This window comes from Solanum pennellii, chromosome 9 (assembly GCF_001406875.1).
Source record: "Solanum pennellii chromosome 9, SPENNV200".
NCBI classification, from domain to species: Eukaryota; Viridiplantae; Streptophyta; class Magnoliopsida; order Solanales; family Solanaceae; genus Solanum; species Solanum pennellii.
Window position 1 is genome coordinate 64310851 of NC_028645.1, and position 9047 is coordinate 64319897.

At 30.5% G+C, this 9047-nt stretch overlaps 1 pseudogene; it reads left to right on the plus strand.

Moving 5' to 3' along the window:
- The first annotated feature begins 1205 nt into the window (after positions 1-1205).
- On the plus strand, positions 1206-2982 carry LOC107030276 (annotated as a pseudogene).
- The last annotated feature ends 6065 nt before the right edge of the window (positions 2983-9047 follow it).

The following is a 9047-nucleotide window of genomic DNA, read 5'->3' on the forward strand; positions in this document are numbered from 1 at the left end:
CGAGACATCTATTTTTAAGTATCTTTTTAAAGAATATATAACACTAATATATACTATTCAAGAAGAAAACTTAGGTTTACGTGAACTCAGTGACTCCATTTAGATACACCCCTGATCCAATAACTCTTTTAACGGTAGAAAAACAAGTGCGGGATGAAATACATGAAGAACAAACAATGCATTATCATTCTTAATGAATAAAAATAACTAATCATTGCAATATACTATAGTTTTTCTTTGAGTACATTATATAGTATTGTTATTCCTTTTAGTCTTCAATACACAATTAAAAGTTCTTAATCAAATATATTTTTTAACATACAAATATATACGTTTGACTACATAAATAAAATAACTTGCTCAATGTGTTCACTATTTATGAAGTAATTGATTCACTTTAGACAATAAGCTCTAACAATTATGACGGACAATTTTTTATATCAAATACATATAACAAAATTTAATAATGTATACCATTGATAAGTATATTAATTCGACCACGTTGATGACAATTTACATCACTTTATGCATTTGTATTCTTTTTCAACAAACTAGTTTAATCACTTTAATAACTAATAAATGTTTCTCATTAAGATAAGCTCATCATTAAATTTATTTACCCCAAAATAAACTTGCAAAAAGAAAAAATAAGACCGTTAAATTTAAATGGTAAAATGTCAATCACGTTTGATCTACAGGCATGGAAAATCAGAAATGAGATAATTTTAAAAATCTCCGAGATTTTGAAAAGTGATCATGTCTGCATTGATTCTGATTTTGGAGGATTGGGAATGCTAGTGAGACAGTTAACTGATAAAGCATGTAATCATATACATTTATTTATTTCCTCGTTGGCTATTGCGGACTTGCTGAAGATGTACAAGTCTCCAGACAATGCTAAGAAAGATATGCTGATGAATCCATTTGTAGATTCATCAATTCGTTGATGAGTACTGATATGCATATGAGGAGATAAAGTGAATGTACTCAATTGATATCAGTGTTCTGTAACTTACTGAGAAGCGCTTTTGGTCCTGAGGATCTCTTGTATATCTTTTATCAGAGTAGTATAAGGTAAATAGTAGAGGCCGTTGGAATTGCAAGATGTCGAAGAATGTTGCTAATGAATTGTTAGCATTGAATGATGTTTTCTGTTTGTTTGTGAGGTTGTAGTTGCTGATTTGTCCCGTGAGTTAGAATAGAGTATGGAAGCAATTGATTTTGCGGGGTTATCACTGGTGATCACTGTGTGTGATTTTACTGGGTACATGTGCTTGGTGAGGGTATTGATGCAACAACCTTTCGACTGTCCAAGCAATGAAGCAGTGTATGACAGGGAGTACATTGAGATCTTGCGTCATATTTTATCTGAATTACTTATCGTTTTATTTGATTTGATGGATAAAATAGAGCGGTGCTTAAGGAAATTGGAAGATCAGCTTAGATTGATCGATGAAGATGGCAGGCTTATCGTACCGTGGCTGTGCCTGTATAATTTTATACTGAAAGAGTAAAACAACATTTCTAAGTTGTTTAACAACTCCGAGGTCTTTTGGCAGATGTTGAGTAAACAAAAATTTTCATTGTGCTATCTAATCAAGATGTTTGCAAAGAGTTTTAAAAATTATCGATGGATCATTGAGCACAAGGAGGTAACCAATTTCAAATTACAGAGACATTTTATAATGATGATGCTTGAAGAAGCTAAATATGGATACAAGGAGGAGATATATGAGATGATTATCGATAGGTCCATGTTGTTTGATGAATCTTTTGAGTATATTGTAGATGAAGATCCTGCATTGCTGTGAGGCAATCTGTTAATGCAATTCAAACATGAAAAAGATGTTTGGCCCGGAGTGTTGAGAGAGTGGTTCTTCTTGGTATGTCGATAGATGTTCAGTCCTCACAAATCTCTCTTTGTTGCTTGTCCCAATGATTGGAGAAGGTTTTTCCCAAATTCAGGTAAAAATTTGTCACCTTTATGCACAAATTTGTGTTTAAAAAGCAGTAACTTTAGTCATTAATATATATTTTTGTTGCAGCATCTAAGGTGGACCTAGTGCACCTCGAGTATTTCACCTTCTGTGGTAGAATGATTGCATTGGCATTAATGATTAAAATACAAATCGGAGTTGTATTTGACCGTGTATTTTCTTCTTGCAATTGGCTGGAAAGGATATTTCATTGGAGGATATTTGGGATGTAGATCCCACCTTGTACAATAGCTGCAGGCAGATACTCAAGATGGACTCTGAAACGGTGGATCAAGATATTCTTAGCTTGACCTTCGTTAATGATGTTGAAGAAATGGGGTCCAGAACAACAATCGAGCTTTGTCCCAATGGGAAAGATATTTTGGTGAACAGTAAGAATAGGAAGCAGTTTGTTAATCTACTTATTCAACATTGTTTCGTCATGTAAATTGCTACGCAATTAGCTCGCTTTTCTCATGGTTTTTCTGATGTAACTACCTCAAGTATCAAAACTTCCTTGTTTCGGAGTTTATATCTTGAAGTTCTTGACAAAATGCTTGATGGGAGTGGAATTGATATTTCTGTTGAAGATTGGAAAGTAGATAAACATTACAATAAATACGAAGAATATGATCATCAAATATCCTTGTTTTGTAAGGTAGTCATATATTGTCACAGTATTTACAACTTCACACTTTAACCGCTCTATCTAACACATTCATTTTCTTTTTTTCTTTACATGCAGATAGTTGATGGTATGCCTCCCGAGAAGAAAAAAACGCTTCTTTCCATCTGGACTTCAATAAGGGATCTACCTTTAGAGGGTGTTCGCGGTTTAGATTCTAGACTTTGAATCAATAGAACCTTGGAGTCTTGTGAACACTTGCCTTTTGCACAAACATGCTTGTACCTGTTGCGCGTTTCTCCTTATTTTAACAGGGTTATGATGCAAAATCGACTCAACATGATCACCCAAGAACATATTGGTTGGTTGCAGCTTTGGTAACCTGTTACTGAACTTGCACACATAGTCAGTTTATATTGTTTGTACTCAAGTGTAGAATAAGCTTACCTGTATGAAGCTCTGACTTTTTATATAAAAGCTATGAATGTCGTATAATTTTAATTTCACCAAACTCCGAATCATTTTATTATTTTTTCGTGGCACAAATTCCTATGTACGAAAAGATTGATAGCTGCATTTCCTTGTCATCATTCAAAAGGCAAATCGAACATGATAAATCATGTGGGGAGCAGCAGCAATGACGACAGTATTCAATGAATATAGAAGGTATCATCAATAATATATGGATCATCAAAACACCAAACCATCCAATGTATTTTTAATCCTAGTTATCAAGTTACAGTATTTACCCCATAGGCTTTTGCATTCGCCTCTCTCTCTCTGAAATTGCAGGTAAAATCTTTGTCTATTTAATCTTTAGGACTCCCAAACACACGAGTTCTCAACAAATGTTATTCAACAGCATAATGTGACGTATATTACTCGCGTTAACCAAGGTGTATCTGGATATTTTTCAATTTTGAATGAAGTAAATTGGAAAAATACGGACTTTGTAAAAAATTAAGATGATTTTTGGAGGTACAAAAAATAACTTAGATACTTGGTAGAACTCTATAGAATTTTGTAGAGTAAATATCATTGATATTTATACTTAGGAAAAATATAAATTTCCTAGAGAAGTACATACTTATAGTGAATTATAGAAAAATCTAGATTCTTATTAGATAGAAAAATCTAGATTTTCTTGTAGATCTATCTAAAATAGTTTCTAGAAGAATCCCTACTCTAGTATAAACGGGGGTTGTCATAGTCATTTGTAAACAGCCCAATTCAACTAGTCTTCTTCTATAACAAAGTTTTTTTTAATCCAAAAAACTCTTTCTCTCTTCTAACTTCCTCTTCTTTAGTTGAATCTTCCGATCATAGTTAACGATTTTGGGCTAGCAGAAGGGTTCTCCAATTATATTTTTCTTCTGCTATTCTCTATAGGCTTTTCTAGATAGAATTAGAATTTAGACATGATAGTGGGTTGCTCCGGATTTTAACCCCCTTCTCATAGACATGGTTGACATTAGGACCTGCAACCTCGACAACCCCGACCTTTCCATCTCTCTACAAGGCAAGTAGACGTTGTATCAAACTGTTTCAAATTCCAATAAAATTTAATACAACGCCCACTTGCCCTGCAGGGAGATGAAAAGGTTGGGGTTCTCAAAGTTGCAAGTCCTAATGTCAACCATGTATTTGAGAAGGGGGTGTAAAAATTAGCTCTAATATGCTTATTTGCTCTGACTCGGGTGATGGTGTATTCTAGAGGTCATATTCTTCATGATTTGATATTTAAGATTCCGGGATATGAATCCTTATATCATTATGGGTCCGGCTATTCGCCTAAAAATAATTAAAATATCTAAAAATAGAAGTAAAACTTATTATGAGATATTTTGCGGAGAATTTGACGAAAACCGTGGAAGGAGATTAAAACTAAAGGTGTGGTCACGGTGAAGCATGCATCTGCTATATAGACTATTGGAGTTGCAGAATTCTCAACAAAAATTAGAACATTTAAGTTAAAATGTCGGGCTGGGGCGTTGTCCGGGCGTCTTTATCTAGTTGAATAGTAAAAGATAGCCTATAAGCACAATTGTTACCAATCAATAACATTTATGTGAAGTTGTTTAAGTTAAATTCAGATGTTTTATTATTTACCATATATATACTAGATTTTATCCCTGAATTCAAGTACAACGTTCTGTCTATTTCACAATTAACAAAGTAATTGAGATGTGTTGCGTTATTTTTTTCTAACTTCTGTATCTTTCAGGATCTCTTTAGTGGGAATTCTTAAAAAAAAATTAAGGTTTATATATGCTACAGACAACTCTCAATCTCCAACAATTTTACTAGTTCTATCAACTTTATTTCTTCGATTTCCACTACCTTTCACTCTTATTCTGTAACTAGTCTTTGGCAAATGAGATTTAGATATGCTCTTCTTAAGACTCTAAGTAAGATAGAATCTCTATCTATTTTACAAGATATGACCCATAAATGTATGTTTGTCTCCTTGCTTAACAAATAAGATTCGCATTGCTGAACTTATCAGTCTTTTTATGTTTTTGACTTAAAATTTAATTGTTGTTGAAATTTTTTTCATTTCTTACATAAAAATTTATACTCCAAATAATAAAATATTGAGTTTGGTGCTATCGCGCAAGTAATATTTTACTAAATTTTGCAAGGTGCATGGAGCCAAAAAAGGAAAAAAGTTTATACCATGAAATACAATGTCATAATTAATTATAACTTCTGAATTCGTAATCCATTTGGTTTAGTTGTATAATTAATTAGAATGTCTTTACCTATGTTGGTTTATTAAATTTCTCATAAAATATTATAGCAGAATCAACAAAACAAAATAGGATAAACATGATAACAATTAAAATTTGAATATATGTATAGAAATATTCTATATATAATATTAAGCAATTCATAAGTAAAGTTTCTCTTTCAAAATAGAGTAAGAGACTATAACTATTTTATTTTTAATTTAACACTAAGATGATAACATTGGAATCTCAGTAAAAGCTTTTAGAGCAACTCTACTCTTCATCAAACATTATTTCTGTATATTCAGTAGTATTTAGCAGCTCCTCGTTCTGCAAAAGAAAACGTTTTTATCATATATAGGGTATACGTTATATATATTGTTTGAGATGAAAACTAACCTCTTCAATCAATTCATCAACCTCCTTAGATAGCTTTTCTTCATCACACGTTAAACAAGTAGATATACTCCTCCTTTCAATCAACAATGTGAATTTCATACGGAGCAATGCATGTTGTTGCATAAGTGCCTTCTTTTTTATTTCCGTCAATTCTCTAAAAAAATATAGTAAACAACATAAAAAAATTCATGAAGAATGTAAAATAAATAAAATTTGATATTAATAAGAGTAACTTATATACACTAATAATGTTTAAAAAAAAAAGAACTCACTTGATGACAAATCCTGTTGTGAACTAAAACCCTTTCTTGAAGAAGCCATTAAAACAAAAGAGGAAATTAAGAATCAAGATGGTGTTATTGTTCTTATTTTTCATATGTCTTGGTTTTCATAAGAGGAGAAAGCCCTTTAAATAGATGAATTTAATAATTTTATTACCAAAAGTAATAGTCAAAGTTCAAGAAAATGGAAAAATATCAGTCAATAGTCAATTGTGAAATTAATAAATTAATGAATTTTTAAAATTTTACATATCTAAAAAATATGGTAAAATAATGATTTTGTTGCTCAATTGACATTATGAAACTAATTTAATCTAACCTGAAGAGCCGTTAATCAAGAATTTAGGTATTAAATATATATTTAGAAATAAATTTAAAATGTAACAACTTCTTTCGAAATGGGGTGACAAAATATTGTGAGTCCCAAATTTGCATTGTTTGTAAAGAGATTAGTAGCATTTAGAGATTTCCTTAAAAGAGTAATTTATGTAACTTTATAAATTATCCATAATCTCCTTTCTATTTCATATTAACTAATTTTTTGAGGATTTTTTCATTGTTCAAAATAATTTAATTGTTCCAAACTCAAGAGGGATGTTATAAATTATTTCCATACATTTCCTTTTATATTTTATGTTTTATATTTTTGAGGAGATGATCACACTATTTACAAAGTTATATTTATGATTTTACAAAAGACAATAATGAAAATCTAGTATATATATAAAAGAGAATCTTATGCTCGCCTACGTGGCGCCACCACAAAAAAAGGATTCCCTTTTAAATATATCTATTAACAAAAATGGTCTTCCCCTTTCATGAAAAGTTGCGACATTTATGAAAAGTTGCGACTTTTAGGAAGAGTTACAATTTTTATGAAGCGCTGTGACTTTTATGTAAGGTTGTGATCTTTCCGAAGGGTTGTAACTTTTCCAAAGAGTTGTGACTACACTTTATTTAATATAAATAAAGGGATTTTCTGCCACTATTATTTGTAGGGTTTTTTTCACTATAGGATAGTCGAATTCAAATACATTAATTATGCTTCTTATGAAAATTGTTTCATTCCTTAAAGCGTTCTTCCTCCTACTTGAAAGAGATTAATGTTTACTATAACTCATAATTATTCATGTAACTATTACCATTTGTTTTTACAGTTTTTGTAACCTTTCTTAAATTCTGTTAATAATTTCAGCAAGGATGATTGAAAATCGATCTTCTCTTTCTTCCCTTCCTACATATTTCTTCATATAAACAAAGAAAAATGGTTTTAATCGCAATGTGACATTACTACTCTTGCAACTCTTAATCCATAGCTCATAAAACTAAATTGTTCAATCCATAATATTTGGTTCTTGAATATCAAAACATTTATTTCTGCCACTGTTATTTGTAGGTTTTTTCTCTACAGGGGAGTTGAATTTAAATACATTAATTACGTTTTCTATGAAGTGTATTCATTCTCTAAAGTTTTCTTCCTCCTATCTAATGAAGCTTAATCTTTTACTGTAAGTCATAGTAATTTATGTATCTATTGCAATTCCTTTTTTCTATATTGATGTCTTTTTTCTAAAACTTTGTTAAAAATTTCAATGAGGATGATTGAAAATTTATCTTCTATTTTGTCTCTTTCTATACTTTTATTCGTATACTTTTTGGGAAAATTTCTTGTGGATTGTGCTATATTTGATAGCACAGAACAATAAATATGTGATAACGAATACGTAACTGAAGTTTGTTAAAAGAATCAAAAAGATTGCTCTCCTCTTTGCAACAGTTAGTATATTGTTTTGATTGCTCATTCTTAGGTACAAACATTTTATATTCCATTGCGCCCTTCTTAGAATATTAGTATATAGACAATCAGTTCACATCTTTCATCGCAAGTTAACTAATTTGTCATATTTCTTCGTCTCTTCTTTTTAGGCGTAATAAGAGATCAAGTTTTCATGAAACTAACAAATGTCCAAAATATACTAAAATAAAAATATTTTTATCGGCAATGAATATGCACAGTAACGAAGAGTTCTAGAGATTTTACCTACACTAATTAATTGTCATTAGATTCAACGTTGATATGGATACGTACCGACAAACTACCTTTCTGAAAAGTATGTTAAGCAACATGCATAATTTCTTCTTGATTGTTAAGAAAGAAAGGTTGTGTTTATTATTATTGGTGGAGATTTGTGCGTACAAGCACTGAAAAAAGTATGCTTTGAGATTTTAATATGTTATGTGAAAAAATTTTGATTTAAAATATCCAGTGATGAATGATTTGGCATACTACTTGGTTGATAATGACATTAATTCTTTGTAACTTCATTATATAACCATAAATATAATTATGGTTCAATTCCAAATAAGTTGGGCTGGTGATATGAAACCTAAGGAATATTAATGACTATTCTGAGTTGACGAGGACAAATATTTATGATACTAATAACTATTTTAGGGTCATAAGAAAGGGGCCGAAGGTCCTCCATTTGAATTAGTTAATTATATTCTTGTATAAATGTGATGTTCCACATTACATGGGAGTGTTGTTGTTCGAGGATTTTTGGCCTCTTCTTTAATGTTTGATGTTGTTCTTTATAAGTTCTTGGAATTTAGAAAATTTCATTACTTCTGACCAACTATTTCCATGGAGATTTCTTAGACTTCTTTCTTAAACATAAAATATATCTATGACTCATAATTTTTGTATTAAAAAAATCAAAAAACAAAATATAACACTTTTAAGATTTTGCATTGCTTAAGATATAACGTTTTTGACAATATAGTGTATATTTCAAAAATCTGAATATTACTAAGTGATCAATATGAGCTTAATAACATACAGTTCAATCTCATGAGAAGCACGGGTAATTTACCTAGTTATGATATAAAGTATGTCCTTGAATGATTTTTTTAATAGTTATGCATTAATTGACTCACAAATTTAGTTAATATGGAATATAGGGAGTATCATTTATTAGTCATTGTTACTATTACTTTCTCTATTTCAATTTATGTGATACATTTTTCATTAGTTAGT